Source organism: Anas platyrhynchos, chromosome 1, assembly GCF_047663525.1.
Source record: "Anas platyrhynchos isolate ZD024472 breed Pekin duck chromosome 1, IASCAAS_PekinDuck_T2T, whole genome shotgun sequence".
NCBI lineage: Eukaryota > Metazoa > Chordata > Aves > Anseriformes > Anatidae > Anas > Anas platyrhynchos.
This window is the reverse complement of record NC_092587.1, coordinates 156897040-156916668: the sequence shown is the minus strand read 5'-3', so window position 1 is coordinate 156916668 and position 19629 is coordinate 156897040. Positions and strand designations below refer to the sequence as shown.

General features: G+C 34.7%; 1 protein-coding gene across 2 annotated transcripts in view; it reads left to right on the top strand.

The window, feature by feature from the left end:
- Nucleotides 1–19629, top strand: part of LOC140001296 (uncharacterized) — a 739961-nt gene that overhangs the window by 560811 nt on the left and 159521 nt on the right. Inside the window, exon 1 of one of the 2 annotated variants that reach the window (XM_072032459.1) lies at nt 1791–2389. The exons of the other annotated variant lie outside the window; for it this stretch is intronic. The gene's annotated coding sequence lies outside the window, so the exon portion shown is untranslated. Of the gene's footprint in view, nt 1–1790; nt 2390–19629 lie in introns of those variants that run through there. 2 annotated transcript variants of the gene reach the window in all.

Here is a 19629-nt window from a genome sequence, read left to right as displayed (position 1 = left end):
CTTTCATCTTTTTCTGTATTGCTCAGCTTAAATATAGTGCTGTTTTACACATTGCCTGAGACAGAGGAAGACCCTAGCTCATATTTGACCCAATGTTTTCCTTGCTTTGCTTTTTAAATTCCCAACATGAAAATTTTTCAAACATGATTCAAAAATATTAATCTTTAACTTTGTGATACATTTGTCAACTCTTTGGGATATAAGAAAGCCTCATCATTATGGAGCAAAACAGAGTATAACTTGAACTAGTAGATTTCAACAGTAGATTGATTCTCTTGTTCTGTATGCTGAGGCATCCTTTTACATATAGATTAAGCAATAAATATGTCCGGCCTCAGTGAGGGTGTTCCATTAAAAAAAAAAAAAAAAAAAGACTATTAAAAAAGACTATTAAGAGCTACTCAAAATCTGTGTTTACATACTAGATGCAATAAGAGTTTTTTGAAGCTGTTGTTATTTGGAAAATATGACTCCATCTAATTAAAATGATGAATTCTGTAGTTGCTCTTTATTTGTATATTATGTGATTTCCTCTTAAAATATGATAAACAAGACGATTGAGATCTGATGATACATTTAGATTCAGCTTTAAGATTTGCTTTTAGCAAATCAAAACCAAAGTGATTACATCTAAACACTCGAAAATAATTGGATCACTTAAACACTTCATATAGTGCGATAGAATCTTTATGCTATCAGACCTCTTTCTGACAACTCAAAGACACCTGGCATTTAGTGGATTTAAAATAATATCAGATAGCTTTGTCAGAGGGAAAATAAAATAAAATAAATAAAATAAAATAAAATAAAATAAAATAAAATAAAATAAAATAAAATAAAATAAAATAAAATAAAATAAAATAAGTCTTTGGTCTTTGTTCTAGTCTAAAGAATTGTCTTTTATATTATCACAGTATTATTTTCTATTTGAAATGGAAATTCCATTTCAAATGCATCTGATACCATTCTGATGATATTAGATGCATTTCTCCTCATTATGGCCTTTTTCTTTATTGGAGCTTTAACAGCTTAGAAAAACTTCCTTGTGACATCCGATCAACAATATAAAAATGAAGGTTATTCTTCAAAAAAATTATAGAGATGAAAAAAGGAGGAAGGTCTTTAACTCCTTTCTCCTTCAGATCAGTGCTAGGCTTTTTTCCTTTCAGTTTCTTGAAGAGTGCGCTTTCAAAATTAAATTTGACAGTCTTCCACTTGGATTGTTTCTGTTCTCGTGAACAAAAGCTATGGGATAGCTTTAGTACTCCCTTCAAAAACTAAATTGCTTGCTAAATTGCTTTCTAGGCATCGAGTCAAAACTCTTTTAGATGTGAATTATGTGTAGGAAAAAAGCTTTCCTGAAAGTCATGGAAGTGATGTAAAAGGCTTCACAAAAGAAACAAATAGAAGAGAGTGATGTATCTCAGAGGATTTAGTGGTCTCATTTCTTTCAGTCAGAAACAGATCTTTGTACTTTGTCATATTTATCACTACATTTTGGGGTGCTTGTGAACTCAGCAATGAAAATTAGTTCTTACTGCAGCACTACAAAAATATTTCCTGTTTATGAGTTTATATATGATGAGTTATATTTACCAAAATGCCTATTCCAGATGTGATCCTAATCTAAATAATGGATTAATACCTTATTTGTGCATCTCAAACAAAGACTTAATTAACGCTTATCTTCTCACTGTGGTGTAAATGCCTGAAGTAACTAGGAAAATAAAACTAACATTCACACTTTTAAGGAAAAGGTACAGCATTGAAGAGGCTTTCAGGGTAGGGCATAACTGCATTATCTGAGCATTCCCTAGGCTACCAACCTTAGATGCTATTGCGCTGGGGAAACTTGGTGTGCTAGCTCTAAGGAACACCACGGAGCGTGGAGTGGAGTGGAGACACCACGGCTAGGCTCTGTAATCAGGTGGGGCCTCGATTGTTCTTGTGCACAAAGCTGCACTTTTTGCCACCCTAAGCCAAAGACCTGTCATGTTTTGACAAATGCTGTACCCTAGTGTACTTTTTGCTCATTATAATATCATTATAATACCAAAACACACCTCCATCCCAAAAGCTACCCGCCTCCAAGGTGCGACCACCCCTCACTGAGCATGCGCTCTGAATTTCTCGGAGCCTATTACTTTAAACGGAGACGGGAAAACTTTACACCAATCATAACTAAGATATGCTTGACTAGAGCCACTCAAGCTCCACCTAGAAGACAGAAAATAATATAAATTGGCCCAAGAGAGAGGGGATGTTAGGGAAGATACCACCGTCAGGGGAGATACCATCCTGAGGACATACAACATCCTTAGGACCTCCTGACTCCTGGGATCAGTCGACGGGCTGAACCTCTCTTCCCCCCCCATTGGGACGCCTTTGGGTGAGATCTGAATATTTGCTTATAAATCTCTATAGAGTCTTTGATCCTTTTAACGTGTTTATTTCTAGGCTGCGCACCTGTAACACCTATAACACCTATAACATCTGTAACATCTATAACATCTAACACATCTGTAACATCTATAACATCTATAACATCTGTAACACCCACAACACCTATAACACCTGTATAACATCTGTAACACCTATAACACCTGTGTATTTCATGCATACTAGCTTGCTTTTGCAGATAGTCACTATCACCGGCAATCCAAAAGAACCTGATTATCTGTTGCTGTAATAAACCATACTTGATTGCATTGTGATAGCTCTCATTAATGCAACTAGGGTGAGGGTGGTTATCCGTGATAGTTCAGTGTTCTGAATCTAACCAGACCCCCAGACGGTTAATGCATTGTTGGTGAATGTCCGAACGGACCCCCAGACCGTTAATGCGTTTTTGGTGAATGTCTGACTGGACCCCCAGGCGGTTAATGTGTTTTTGGTGAATGTCCGACTGGTTCAGTACTCTGAATCCAACTGGGCCCGTAACGGTTAATCAGCTACACCCCTTTAACGCGACACTCACGCATGCATAACATAACTGTTCTTCCTAGCAGTATAAAAATAACACACATAGCTTATTTTGTGCATGAATAATAGAGCAAGAACATTGATAGTGATAAAATTATAATTCTACACTGGATTCCTTGCATTCCAAATTATTAAATTTCCAACTTTAGAGAGAGATTTAAAGCTATTGAGAAAAATGTGATGATAAATATAGAGATAGCTTTCAAATCAGTAAAGTTCTGGACCAAAATACCTATTTTTTAAGTATTATTCCTGACATGTGCTTTGAAATGGCAACTCATTTGGAAGAAAATCCAAATAAACCAGATTAAGATGTGGTAAAATTATCAGTTTATAAAATCTGGTGTATATCAGTCTTGGCCAGTCTCTGCAAATGAAACACAGGGATGCAGATCTTTGAGAATATCTTAATATACTTATGCACAAAAAATAACATCTGGAAACCTCATTAACCGAACTAATCTAACTATATAACATTACGCTATCCTTTCTCTGGCTGTTGCATTAATTCCATGCTAATCGTCTGGGCTCTTTCAGGAGATAAGGCAAGCAATTTCAAAAAATAATTAATGTCTCCCATTTTAGATATGTATTTTTATGATTATATTAGCTATTCTGTACAAGTTATTTCAGAAGGTCATATTTAGGATAAATTAATTCTGCCTCTTCTGTGTAAAATAAAAATATTAAATAAAATATATAGAACAAAACATATAGTGAAAATAAATTCACAACAAAAGAAAAGTGTATTAAAAATAAAGATTTTAGAAAGGTCAGGAAAACAAACAGAAAACAAACAAACAAACAAACAAAAAATCTTTCCACAGTTTCTCTTCACAACTACCAAGTCCTAAAATAGTGTATTTGCCTTTTCTGATATTATTGAATATCAGGTTTATCTGATATAAGTAACAGTTGTTCATTGGTTATGGCATTAAAGTTCACTGGCTTTCTAGGGCAATAAATCTGGAGAAAACAATATAAATAAGAAAATTTAATAAAGTAATATATGTGCAACTTTCTCAATACAACTCTAGGTAAAATCTGTTAATTCCTCTTTTGTACAGGAAAATATTAGATTTCAGGTGACGATTTAATTAATGTTATACATTTTTTTAACTGCATTTTTCCCTAGACTGTTCCACTGGTAACAAAATGAAGACATCTGATGTTTGAATCATATAATATCGTATAGAATAATTCAGGCTGAAAATAATCTTTGGAGGTCTAACTCTTGCTCATATCAATCAATTTAGAGATAAAACCACATTGTGATAATTTTTATCCATTCAGATCTTAAAAACCTTGAAGGATGTAGATTGCACAACTTGGACAAGCCTGATTGCTGCAATAGTTACTGGTATAAAACATAAATATTTAAACTCTGAGTTGAAGTACTATGTAAGGAGGGTAGTAGCAAGTAGTTAATTTTCAAAATTCATATTCAAAAGTGAAGGCTTTTGCTGCCTTGAATACATATATGTATATCCTGAGATCTGCAGTAGCTATATAATAAGGAAATGAAGGACTGCCATCATCCAGGGGTGGAGGAAGAACAAAAATCCATTTTAAGAAAAAATAATTTAAAAACAGAAAACAATACATATAGATATATGTGGACATAAAGGAAGTTTTTTTCTAGCCAAAATGAAGGACTGAATAGAGAGATATAGAGAAATATATATATAGAGAGAGTATATAGAGAAAGTTTAAACTTTTAAAAATAAAAATGTTATACATTGACAAAAAATACAGAGGAATAGGGACAGATATGTACTATACACAGTTTGTATTTGTTTTATTTGTTTTTGTTTCTATTCAGTATATTTTTTAACTTATTTTTAACAAACATTTTTAACAAACAAACAAGTACAACAACCATTTAAACAGCAAATAATGGAGGCATTTTGCATATATAATTGAATTAGTGTTAACAACAATAGAAATAGAAACAGAGAAATAGATAGATTTTGAGTCAATATTACCCACTGCATTGTCCCGTTGCAAAATTATATCAGCTTAACCATACATTCTGCTTGAAAATTAATCTGAAAAGTCAAGAATCTCATGTTCTGGTCCATATATTTGTCTTAAATATTTTTATTTTGATTCACATGAAATTTCAAAGTAGAAAAAAAATAATAAAACCAGTTACTGTAAATTAAGCATGCTTTAATGTTCAGAATTCAGGATATATTTCTTTCATCATCTTATAAAGATTTCTTTTAAATTGTCTTCCTTTTCTTAATAGTTCATTCACTGTACTTCCTATAGTTCCTGTGGCTTTCAAGTAAGAAAGCATATATTTCTACATATATGTGCATTATGCCTAGGTAATATCTAGTCCTTAAATAATTTCCTCACTTCTTGTTTCGAAATAAAGCCCATGAGGACCTAAAATAAAAATATATAAATCTGTCATACTTCATTTTTCCTGAGAATTAGACATAACTAATTCATGGTGTAGGAAAATATTTAATATTTAAAAGTAAATGTAATTCTTACAGCTTAAATTGAACATATTTGGAATAAAATCTATGCAGAATGATTAATGAAAATGGTGTGTTTATTAGACATACATTATGTAGAATATTTGTCTGCTTCACACTCATCTCCCTTACAGTATGTCACTGCCAATTTGGGAGCTAATCAGAGCAATAGTCAATATTAATGGTATTCAATCATATATACCATGCTGTAATTTTGTTTCAAGTCATAAAATATTAAGGAGCTTTACAAAGTGTTGTATGATCAAAACTAAGTTGGAAGTTTTCCACTTAAAAACATTGATCTTCAATGGCTTCTTGAGATAATACTATTAGTTCTAAGAATAATTAATACGTGCACTTTAAGCACTGTAGTGCTAAGAGTATGGATAACCTGATATGCTATAACTACACTGGAGTTAATAACCAAAAGTAGAATGACAAGCAGCTTACGTGACCCAAACTTAAAACAAAACTATCTCAAGTTATTAATAAATATTCATAGAATCATAGAACCATAGAATCATAGAATCATTAAGGTTGTAAAAGACCTCCAAGGTCATCTGGTCCAACCACACCCCTACCACCAATATCACCCACTAAACCAACCATGTCCAACCTTTCCTTATATATTCTCAGATATGGTGACTCTACCACTTCCCTGGCAACCCATTCCAAAGCTAATCACTCTTTCTGAGAAGAAATTTATCTTAATTTCCAATCTAAACCTCCCTTGGCACAACTCAATGACATTCCTTCTAGTCCTATCACTAGCTATCTGAGAGAAGAGGCTAACCCCCAGCTCCGAACAACTTATTTTCAGGTAGTTGTAGAGAACAATAAGGTCTCCTGTGAGCCTCCTTTTCTCCAAACTAAACAACCCCAGTTCCCTCAGCCACTCCTCATAAGGCTTGTGTTCCAGGCCCTTCACCAGTTTCTTAGCCATTCTCTGGACATGCTCCAGGGCCTTGATGTCCTTGTTTTAGTGAGGGTCTCAAACCTGAACACAGTATTTGAAGTGCAGTCTCACCAGAGCAGAATGCAGGAGGATTCTCACCTCCCTCATCCTGCTGGCTACACTATTCCTGACACATGCCAGGATGCCATTGGCCTTCTTGACCACCTGGACAGAGTGCTGGCTCATGTTCAGGCCAACACCCCCAGTTCCTTCTCCTCTGCACAGTTTTCCAGAGGTATTTTAAGTAAATTTTAAATCGTAGGAATTGATCCCCAAAAAAAAAGTTTTTCAAGTGAACATATTATGTATGTATTTTTTTCAATAAAACTAATAGTAGTATCAAAAATACACCATCAATGAAAATGTGGGTCTGAGGAATTTTAATTGCAAACATTGTCTCTGAGAAATGTAAGAGACTCATGACAATATAAATGGTTTCTCTCCTATTTGGTCTTTTTTTTTTTTTTTTTTTTTTTTTTTTTGCTTATAGCTCTCCACAGGGCCAAACAATTTCAGCTCTCATCAATAATTTTTCATATTTTGCAAAAATGAATGATGACAACTTAAGTTACCTAAGGAAAGGCTACTAAATCATATTCTATTAGATGCATAATTCTGCTTTTGGTCCTAACAGAAATTAATGATTAAAATTCCACATTAGTTAGCACTGTAGTATTTTTACTACAGCATAGCAAATTTATTAGAATTTTCAGACATGCTGAACATTGTTTCAGTTTATGCTGAACAGTTGAGTTCTTAGCCCAGGTGCAAAATAGCCCGCAAATTGAGAAACTTTTATTTAACCAGAAGGGTAGGGCCAGACATCTGCTTTTAGCAACACTTGCTTCTCTCAGAACTGCAAAAGGGCACTTCTGAAAGACTCATAGCTTAAAAGGCTTTCTCTGAGTAAGATTACATAAATAAGAAACTTCTTTTAAAACACAGTTTAGGTGAAGCAGCTAGAAAAGTATCCCCATATTGCATTTTGAACATATGTGACAGGTATTTTGAATATGTTACAGGTTAATGTATACAGGGAGTAGATGACTTCTGTTTAGGTACTGCAGAATTTTAAAATTAATTTTAAGTTCCAAGAAAACTTTGAAATGAGCAAGTAACATTCTGAGAGGAAATTGGCCCTGTTTAGGGCCAATGTACACCCATGAAAGTGAGGATCAGAGGGCTGGAAAGAGCCTTTTTACAAAAGCTTAGCCTAACGATTCATTGTCCACGTAGGAAGGATGAGATTTATTTAAGAGTACATAAGAATAAGAATTGTATTAGGTATATATTAGGTGTTTCTCCTTTATTAGGAGAAAGGGCCAACACTTCCCTTCCTGTAACATCAACATTTTTGAGCTTTTGTCATGTCCTTTTTATATCCATGAACTTATTTGCTATGGGTTGCAGGAGTCATGTTTTCAAGCCTTCTTTGACCATATTTTTTGTGTAAATGTTTGGTAATTCGTGCTACAGTTGCAGTTCTAAATGAGCTCTGTGCTGGTAAAGTCAGTTAAGCTTGGTTTGAACAAGTCTCATATTCAATGTCTCCCAGGAGTTTAAAAAGCATGAATACCCAATTTTCAGATCTGAAATTACTTCAGGGTAGATACAGATACTTAAGTATCTCAAGAAAGGTACTCATTCTAATAATAATTCTAGTGACAGAATTTTAAGTGATGAAAGAAATACCAAAGACTTAGTCATCTAAGTATGTTTGTTTGTTTGTTTGTTTGCTTGTTTTCAGGGGCAGGAGGCAAGATTAATTTATTAGAACATGCCTTTATACACAATCTAAGTAGTACTGCATTTTTTAACTGTTTTCTTTAACCTGTTTTATACATACTGATCATATGAACTTTTTTTTTTTTTTTTTTTTTAATTAAACTTCCCCCGCCACCCCCCTATTATATAATGAATCTTAAATAAGTCTGTCATTCCAGACAATACTTTAGCTGGAACAGCTATTTAAAGTACATTTGTACCTATAAGAGTTTAATATCACCTAAAAAAATAGAGGCTTTGATATAATTAAAACTTAGTATAAACACTTTTAGTGTTTCATTTAATAAAATTTTTTGGTTTGTTAATACTGAAAATGATACATATAAGACATCACCTCAGTATATCTGTAATAAATATATGACAACAACTATTTGTAAAATCTGGCTATAATATTCATTACTTGATTCTTCACTCATATAGTCATCAGTTTTTATAACAATGGTGGAATAATGTAAAATGAAACTTTTGAGAACACTTTAAAGTACATTATATCATTTAAGTACACTTTGACTTACAAAAGGATCAACTGAGACAGTGCAAAATGAACTGAAAATTAATGTACCTATTTGAAAGGCTTTGTGTAGCAGTCACAGTATTAACTGAACCTGAAGCTGAGAAAGACAAAGTCTGAATTGATTTCATTATGAAGTTATATTATGTATCTGTGTTTCTTTCCCAGAAAGCTTATTTGAATATTACTGTAAAAAAAATAAAAAAGAAAAAGAAAAAAGAAAAAAATCCTGATCTCAGCAAAAAATCCGTACTTGCAGTAAGCTTAATTAAGTTGCTTAGTTTTTATTAAACCAATTTTTCTTTCTTTTTAATTCTTCTCCTTATTCAGTTCATAAACCCCAGCAGAAAAGAAGTTTGTAAAGACAAATCCCCTGCGGAGTGTGTTAGTTGTCATACTCACAGGCATACTTCCTTTTATGAGACCATAAACTGTTTTCTACTACAAAAAGCCTTGGCTACATGAATTTTAATCTATTTCTTGAAGGGAAATTTCCTAAAGGTTGTCAGTCCTTCAGGGAGACAACAAGATTCCTTACGGGGGTTGACTGTGGGATTAGATTTGATCATTAAGTTAGGTTTCAGTTTTCTCCTTATTTTTAACACATAAAAGAAAAAATTAAAAAAAGGGGGGGGGGTGGGGCTTATTCAATATAAGAAAAACATATTTTCCTTTGTTGATTAAGAGACTGATCTCAGAAAGTATAAAATGCCCATTATGAAATTCAACGTCACTATTTTAGGAATTTTAATCCAATCATTTTCTGGATTGCAGTTACAACTACACAGATTGTACAGGAAAGAATATTTATTTTTAGAATATTGACAGTAGCTTCTCCCTAAGTAATCTTGTTTCACGACTGACTGACATTCACACTGTTTTATGTTTCTCCTTGGTTATTTTATATATTAATTAGGAAAAAAAAAAAAAAGTCCATTAGTATGAACTGAGAATGTGCTTTCTCCGGGAATGTATAAATGAAGGCTTAATTTATTCCAAAACTCTTTATATGCCTTAAAACTGTGCATGTCATTAATCAGAGTGAATGGATAGTCTATTAACTAGTATACTAAGGAAAGACTTGCTATATCTCTAATGAAGTCTTTCCATCTTTGACTTCTGAGAGAAAGACTTTGAATGAGAAATAGAGTTCAGCTCATCTAACTGTGTCTACAGTATTGATGTCTGTATCTGAGACAGTCATCTAGAATCCTATTATGTTTTGTGGGGAGCAATAAGTGTTTCTACTGTGCAATTCATTTTACCTTTCAAGAAATAAAAACAATCAACCATTCATCTCAAAATACTCTCTTGTCTCTGTCTCCTAGGAATAGAGCCTAATAGAGCCTGTTTATGTTACAGACATTGAAAGCTCAACAAGATGAATCTCACATGTACTTGTTTTACATCATATAGGACTTCACAACTTCTGAATTTTAACACAGAAATTGCAAAATAATGTGCATGGCAAAAATATGATGAATATCTAGAAAATGGTGTTTTCAAATTATATCTCACTGCTCAATAAAAACATCTATGCAGATATTTCTTTGAAAAGGCAAAAATAATTCTCAGCTACAAAAATAAAAAAAAAAAGGAGAATGAAAAAAAAAAAGCAAGAAAAAAAAAAGAGTTCAAAAGTTCATAACATCCTACTCCTTGCAGTTCTGATCTCGTATATGTAGGCCTAATAATAATAATAATAATAATAATAATAATAATAATTTCAGGACTATTGAATCATGACTATTGAAAAACCTTCATATGTGTAAAGACAGAATGCACTTTTTGGCTTTCACTTCCAGAAAAATGATAGCTGAGGATTAGGTACAGAGGATGACTTCAGAATCATAAATGGCATGAAGATGTCAAATAGTGAAAAATTGCTGGTTTATTTATTTATATTTCTACAGAACTACAGGACACTGTAGGAAATCTGTGGAAAATCTGGTCATCCCAGAGACTCACCTGTCAGTTTCCAATGTAAAATTTTTCAAACTTTGCATAGGTAATTTTAAATATTAGGAACTATGCCTGAAGATAGACAAATGTCATGCAAGGCAAACTTTTATAAACATTAGAACAGAACAGTTTTGGTTAAAACCTTAAGATAACCAATAACTACAGGTAATGCATGTATTTGAGTGGTCCCATGGATTTGCATTTAAAATGGTGTTTTTAGCATGGTGGTTTTTGCTATATTTTGCAGTTGTCTGGGCAAGTAGAAAGCAGTGTGGTCTTTTCTGCGTCCCGGGAAAACTTTGATGATTTTTTTTTTTTCAGTTATCCAGATCTCTCTTTGCAGTAAAGAGATTCTCTATTTCTCCATCTGTTTCATTTTCTTTTTTATTGTTGATTATAGAATCAACAATATTATTAGAGAATATTATTAGAGAAGTGAGAAACAAAGAAAACAAGCTAAATGCACCTTCCCCTCATCCACCCTCATCCACCTCTTCCCTTTGAGCAGCACAGGGGAAAGGGAGAATGGGAATTGCAGTCAGTCTATAGCACTTTGTCTCCACTGCTCCTTCACAGTCACTTTCTTCCCATGCTCCAGCATGGAGACCATGGGATACAATCCTTACTAAACTGATCCTTGTGCAAGCTTCCCACAGGCAGCAGCTTCAGAAGAACTGCTTCAAACACAGGTCCATACCATGGGGTCCATCCATCAGGAGCAAACTGCTCCAACATGATCCGCAGCTTCTGATATATCACCTGCTTCTGTGCAGGCTCCTTTCCACAGGCCTGGAGTCTTTCCACAGGTCCAGCATGGAGTCTGCTCTGGTGGGTTTTCTCCACAGGCCACAGTCTCCTTATAGGCAGATCCACCTGCTCTACCAGGGGCTCCTCCACGGGCTGTGGTGTGGAAACCTGCTCCACCGTGGTACCCATGGGCTGGAGGGGGACAGCTTGCTTTACCATGGTCCTCTCCACAGGCCGCAGGGGAACTTTAGCTCAGGTGCATGGAGCACCTCCTGCTCTCCTTCTTCACTGACCTTGGTGTCTGCAGGGATGTTTCTCAATCCTCACACAGTCGCTCTTGTGCACCCTTTTTTTCTCCCTTTCTTAAATCTACTCTCACAGAGTCACAAACAACATCACTTATTGCCTTGGCTCTTGGTAGCAGCAGGTCCCTTTGGATCTGGCTAAAACTGGCCTAGTCTAAATTGGGCAGCTTCTGGATTCTTCTCACGGAAACCACTCCTGCAGCCCCTCACTACAGAAATCTTCCCATACAAATCCACTACACTAATTAATACTAATCATATGCATTTATGCAAATTTAGGTAACCTATTTTAGGTACATTTAAATTTAAAGTCAGTAATCAAGTGGAACTGAGGTGTCATCTACATATAGAAGAAACATACATATGTAATATAAAAAATATGCCAGCGGAAGCACAACAATTATTTCACAAATGTATGTTTTTTATGCACAAAGTAGTAATTTTACAGTAATAGTGTCTTTGACTTTGAATTAGTCACCCATGGTTTTTTCTTCCACTATTCATGAAAAATCTGTGTTTTTTGCTGTTGTTTACAAGTTCACAGCTTATTAGTTGTTTTCTTTCTTTTTTTTTCTTTTTTTCTTTTTTTTTTTTCTTTTTTTTTGGCTCATCAGGCATGAAGTCTTTTTCACGCATTTCAAAAAGTCTAATGACAAAAGCCTTGCCAAACATTCTTTTAACTATGGTCAGTGTTGTTGACGTGCCAAGGCACCCAGCCAGAACAAGTCCTAATTATTTTCCTGCCCCAGGCAATAAACGTTTTAACTATTCTTTCTGGTGACTTCCAATTCATATCACAAGGCACACAAACCAGTCAAAATTGAGTGAAAAAAAAAATGCTTCCCTCTCAATTTTGTCATTGCTGGCATTTGGCTGGGCAGTTGATGGAACAGACAGACCCCAAATAGAGCCAAGTAACGCTATATTATATCAAGGGCATTTTAACCCACTGCCTCTCTCACATGGGACACAAAAGGTTCTGTTTCTGTGGCCACAGAAATGAGCCTGGTTTCTGTGAAAGAGAATCAATGAAAGATAAGGAGAAAAGGACAGAAAGAGGGAGAGGAAGGAAGGAAAGAAGGAAGAGGGAAGAGGGAGAGAAAGGAAGGAAGGATTGGGAAGGATTGGGAAAGAAGGAAGGATAGGGAAGAAGGAAGGAAGGAAAATGGGAAGGATTGGGAAGAAGGGAGTGAGGCAGGGAGAAAGGGAGGAATGGAGGAAAATCCATCACACTCGTTGATGTCACTTTATTAACTAATATATATAATATATAGCTAAAACTCTTTCATAATGCTGTGATTTATCTTACTCTTTTGATCAGTATTTCCAATTCAATTATATTTTTTATCTACTTATTTTTCACAATCCAAAGGGGGAGGAAAGCTACCCACCCCACAGGTATGTAGTGATTGTAATAGTGAGTTCATAGGATTCTGTGATACACAAAGATGCAGAGGCTTTGTTCAATAAAGAATTTTAGTATTACAAATAAATCACCACTAGCAAGAATACTATGATTAATTACCAGATATTACTGGGAAACAAGCATATATGTATGTAACAGGTATCAATGATATAGTACCAATTAATACAATTAGCACTTAGAAGGAGTAGAAAGGCAATCTGAAGTAAGAAAAAGAACAGAATAACAACACATATGATTTGGGGATAATTACAAGTTGAACAAAAATCAATAATGTTATGACAGTAAAAATACTTATCATTAGAAATTTATCAATACAATGACAGCAAATAGACTTGAATTCTTAGTTAAGACACAGTTTGGGACAGAATTAACTAATGCTTCATGTACTTGGAATCACTCAAATCTGTAAACTAGAACAAAATATTCAGTATATATCTACAGTGTCTTCGTAACCTTTCTGAACCTTTGTTTACTGATATTTTACTTGTGTACTGAAGACATATGCCTCCACTATCAAAACTCCAGTGATTTTAAAGCTGCTATCAGTAAATTACTGAATAATATTTTATAAATATATGAAACAGAATAACTTGATAGACTTTTCTCAAACTTTGCATCAATATGAATATTTATAATGGATTTAGGCTATGTTAAAACATATTATGGTGGAATGTATTTCCACCATAATATATTTAACTTATATAATTTAAATATAATATAATAATACTGTATAATAATTATAAAATAATAATTGCCTTCAGGGGGCAGTGGCGACCTGGTTCAAGAATGGCACGGCAACCAACCCCAGGCCGCTCGGTCCATCGGCTCACAGACACCAATGTGGTGGATGGCAAAAGGCATGGTCGAGTCACTTGGTGTTATATAGCCAAGGCCCACAATGTCACTTCTGCTTGCTTACATCACAGACCACATGCTACTGTGCATCAAGGGAGGGGCTCCACCTTTCCATACAGCGCAACATCTTCCGGCCACGAGACCCTAACTACCCACATAATACGCAATAATAATATATGTAATATAATAATATATTTTAAATATATTTTATATATTTTAACATATTTGTTTTATAATATATTTATTTTATATATTATATCTAAAATATGCATTTTAATGTATTAAATTTTAATATTATTTGCATATTAATATAATTTATTAAGCAATTTATTTATTGCTTAAATAAGATTTAACATGGGCAGTGTAAACAAATCATTTCCTATTTAAAATTTAGACTTTTAGATAGTGGGAACGTCTGTTTTTGTTTTTCTTAGTCATATTTAAAAGATCTTACACCATCTCTATATGGTGGACTCTGATGGACTCTGTCCTTTTTGGAAGGCAAAATGGTAAATTTTGTTGATCAAAATGTCCAAACTATGTGACTAAAAATGTTTACCATTATGCTTTTATTTTCATTAAAAGCACTGTTTACCCTTTAACTTGTTGTTGTTGTTCAACACCCTTTCTTCATCAAGGGTTCTGCAAAAAATATAGCATTGCAGCCACATGAGAACAGGAGATAAGTTAGATAAAGGAGAAGTCCAACCATTCAGAAATGGAACTGTCAATTAAGAATTATAAGCTAAGTGTGTGCAAATATGATATCGTTCCCAGGCTCCTTACCTTGGAAAATTTACCATTATGTACAAATATGAAGGTAATATATCTATTAACAACTCAGACAAAACTATTGTGCCCGATGTAACTACCCAGAGCATACATGAAATGTAGTTCACTTCATCCTGCTCATAAGATGCTTTGCTATGTTGACATTTGAAGCCCTGGGGGAGAGCCACACTCCAATGAACTGATGTTAGATACTGGTTCAGCTGTATCAGTTCTGCTGGAACCTATTCATTAGCTAACAAAACAAAAATTACATTTGTAAGCTTATTTGAGGAAAGTAATCCTTGGGCTTCAATGCCCTAGTTTAATGCACTGCTGACTCACTACACTTGTCTATCCATATAATTCTTCAGAGAAACCTAATTTTAGCAGCCTGCAACAAAACCATAACAAGAAAATCACCAAATCACCAAAAAGGTGTTTTTTTTTTTTTTTTTTTTTTTTTTTTTTTGTGTGTGTACATCCTGCACAGGGCTTTTGAGTGTTCAACCCTCTGTTTTGAAAGTCCAAATTATTTCAGCATTTGATCCCTTCTTTTTCAGCCCAAACCCCTCTTCTGAAGTCAGAAAGCTTTATTTTACAATTCTTGGAAGAATTAGTGTCCCTGGAGGCTTTTTAATGGATGTTTAGATATGGAGCTTAGGGACATAGTTTAGTGGTAGATTTGGCAATACTAGATTAATGGTTGAATTTGGTGACTTACATGTATAAGTCTTTTCCAAACTAAGGATATTCTATGATTCTGATTAAAGGGGTTTATAAAGTTTGAGAAACTCTTCAGAAAAATCATTGTTCTCAGGGTACCCAGCCCACTGAGCTGGAAGACAGACAGGAAGACAGACAGGAAGACTTAACCTTGAAGATTGCTTCAATCTTCAAGGTTAAGACCAGCCTTCATGTCTCCAGCCCTCTGTCTTCAGACCATCCCTGGAGACAAGAGAGAAAATTTGAAGAAAGAAAGATTTTCCATTGGTCAAGGAGGATAGGATTTCCATTGGTCAAGGAGGATACAATCATTTAGGCAAACATGACACCCACAAATTCACAGACCCTAGTAGGATACACCCATGAGTGCCGAGGAAGATGGCAGATGTTCAGAAGGTTGTGATCAGTGGCATTCTAGTTGGAGAACTATAGCTAGCAGTGTTCTGCAGGGACAGGGTCCAGTCTTGGTCAAGGTATTCATCAGTGACATGGGTGAAGGGACAGCGTGCACCCTCAGCAAGTTTGCAGATGATGCAAAACTTTGAAGTGTCTGATACGCCGATACACTGATACAATGGTTGTGATACCATTCAGAAAGACCTGGACAAGCCCATGCACCAGTACAGGCTGAGGGTAGACCTTCTGAAAAGCAGCTCTGAAGAGAAGGACCTGGGAGTCCTGGGCGATAACAAGTTAATCACGAGCCAGCAGTGTGCCCTTGTGGCCAAGAAGGCCATTGGTATACTGGAGTACATTAGGAATAGAGTTGCCAGCAAGTTGAGGGAGGTAATGCTCCTGATCTACTCAGCCCTGGTGAAGCTATATCTAGAGTAGCGCATCTAGTTCTGGGCTCCCTTGTACCAGAGAGATATGGAGCTCCCAAAGAGAGTCCAGCAGACTGTTACAAAGATGATTAGGTGACTCGAGTATCTGTCATATGAAGAGAGGCTGAGAGAACTGGGTCTGTGTAGCCTAGAGAAGAAAAGACTGAGAGACAAGAGCTAGAAGATAGACAGGGAGCAGAATGAAACCCTCATAATCAAACAGGAAATAGTGACATACTACACCACCTGAACATATGCAGATCTATGGAGGCAGATGGGATACACCCAAGAATGCAGGAGTTGGTGAAAGTGCTCACCAAAACACTTTTTATAATTTATTAGCAGTCCTAGCTAACTGTGAAGGTCCTAGTTGACTGGATGTTAGTGAATATAATTTCCGTCTACCAGAAGGACACGAAGGAAGATCCGGGGAATTACAGACCTATCAGTCTGACTTTGGTGCCAGGGGAATTGAAAGTTAGAAGTTAGAAGACCTAGTGGTGAGGAGCATGGAAAAGGCTGAGAAACCAACACATTGCCTTATATTTTACTGTCAAGGCCTGCTCTCAGGCCTCCACTGTCCCCTAGCAGTAGAGAAAGTCTGGAAAAGTGAAGTATTACTCACATTTAAAGACTGTGGAGTTAGAGAACACATACTTCTCATCTAGACATCCCCCTTATGTCAAATTTGAAAACTCATGGCAGATTGAAGAGGTTCCTGAGGACTAGAAGGTGGTAAGTGTCACACATATCCTCAAGAATAAGAAGGAGATCTTGGGGAATGACACACCACTCATCCTAACCTCAGTCTCTGGAAAGACAACAGAGCAAATTCTCCTGTCAGCTATGTCCTGGTGCAGGAAGGATGAGTTTACTGTGAAAAAAAAACAGTATCTGCTATGGGCAGATACATATGGGCTCAGTCACTGTGACAGTTTCTTGTGGTGAGATGACAAGATCCAAGCAGGAACTACTTTCTCCAGGGGTGAGGGTGGTGATTGTTTGATCTTACTTGCCTTGAGTTTAGCAAGGTTTTTGATGTTGATTCCTATACTAGAGTTAGAGATATGAACTGGATTGTTGGACTACTAGATAGGTGAAAAACTGGTTGGACTGTCATAGAATCATAGAATATCCGGAGTTGGAGGGGATCCACAAAGATCATTGAGTCCAGCTCCTGTCACTATATAGGTCTACACTAAAATCAGAATTCAGACCACACGGAGAGCATAGTCCAAAACTCTGGCAGTCTCAATGCCATGACCACTTCCCTGGGTAGCCTGTTCTAGTGCATGACCACCCTCTCAGTGAGAAACTATGAGAAACTATGTGAGAAACTATATCTAAACAAAAATTAAGAGTTTTTACAGGATTCACCTGAAAAATTATGTGACTTGTGAAACAAAGACAAGACCAGATGGATACAATATCTCCTTCCTAATTTGAATTACATCTGTGTTACTTGGTATGGAAGCTGGTTGCCAGAATGCAATCAGAAGTATACGTGCTGCATAACCTATTATTTGGGAGAGAAAGCTAATGCTAGTTGGATGTATGAATTTGTATTGTTTTTTAGAAACAAATGCAGGAAAATGCTTTTACTACTGCTGAAATTTCCATTTAAGTTTGTTTCTTTAAGAATCTAGTGAAGAAAAAAAATAAACAAGAAAGCTCTCTGAACCAACTTATCAATCAAAACTCTCCTTAACATGTGTAATATACTAACACACAACACCATCTGTGAGTTTTTATTATTGTTGTTGTTTTGTTTTGTTTTGTTTTGTTTTTTAATGAAACAAAGCCATACAAATACAAAATTAACATAAATATCAATATTTATCTTATTTTCTGAATAAAGTAGATGGAATGTAAAAGTTCAGTGAAAGCAAATGACCTAATATTCAGAATCTCTTAATAAAATATTGCACACGTTGAGCTAATATTATTCATCACTCTAATAATATTATTAACCAGAAAAAAAAAAAAAAAAAAAAAAAAAAAAAAAAAGTTCTATCTGATTCTATCTTACTATTTATTAAGAAAAAAAATAGTTATCTAAAATTTTCAAAACATTCCACATCATTAATTTTCAGCTAGCTTCTAAAGTCAACATATTTGCATGAGATAAATCACCTGACCTTCACATTTTCTGGCTATCCTGAAATTCCAACTGAAAATCAATAACCGTTGTATCTTTGTGAAGAGATCATCAGTAGGAGAATTAACATTAGGTAAGAACAGAGAGAAGTACAAAAGAAACTTGAGTCAGTCTCTAAAATTAGCATATGGGACAATTAAATTGGTACTACTTCTTACCCTTAAGCAGTGAGGAAAATCCAAGATAATTAATTTCCGGTTTTTATCCCCTGTGTATCTGTCTTCCCTGTTACAGTGAGGAGATGAGAGATTCCACAAGATGGTTTGGAGTTTGTCCCCTAATGTTTTGAAAATGATCTGTGAATGATAACAGTGACTGTTTATATATATTTATATATATAATATATATACACTTATATATATGTATATATATATATCATGTTGATATTGAAACACAAACATTGCAAAAACACGTGCAGTACAGAAATTATTTTTCTAATTGTATCTTATGGATTTGTTAGATAAAAGAATAAAAAAAATGTCCCTTCAAAAATCATGTCTTAATTGTGTAAGTTTTACATAGGAATTCAAATAGTTTTAATTAAGAACTGACCAAAATCAAATAAGTGTCTTGGAACACCTTGATATCCTAATATCAGAAAACAGACGCTACTAAATCTTGATGGGTGTTATTGTCAATTCCTGGAACTAATGCAGATAGACAGTGTGTATATATATTAACTTCACATTCACACAAATTGGATACTAGTGCTGTGTGCCAAAGGGATCACCTAAGGCAAAAAGCTTACTTGCATACTCTTATTTCTATAAATATTTATATTATACTGCCTCTGTTATGTTTTATGTAGTAGCTCACACAAGGGAGAAGATATTTTGCCTTATTAATTAAATTAATGTGATCTTGTAGAAGTAAAAATATTTTTTAGATATAAATAGTTATATCTTAGATATAAATATTTCACAGGGTTACTGGTGTTTCTGCTGTTTAAGTAATCTGAAAGATTATTTAAAGTCTTCTAGCTTGCCTTCAAAATTTAAGCTTTTTTTTTTATTTTATACACGTAGAATTCATCTATGTCTGCTTCAGAAATCCTAAATACGAAGTAAACTGTTTTTATATAAGTGTATTTCCCTAAAAATATCAGACCACAGGGCCAACTTCTCTGGGAACATAGC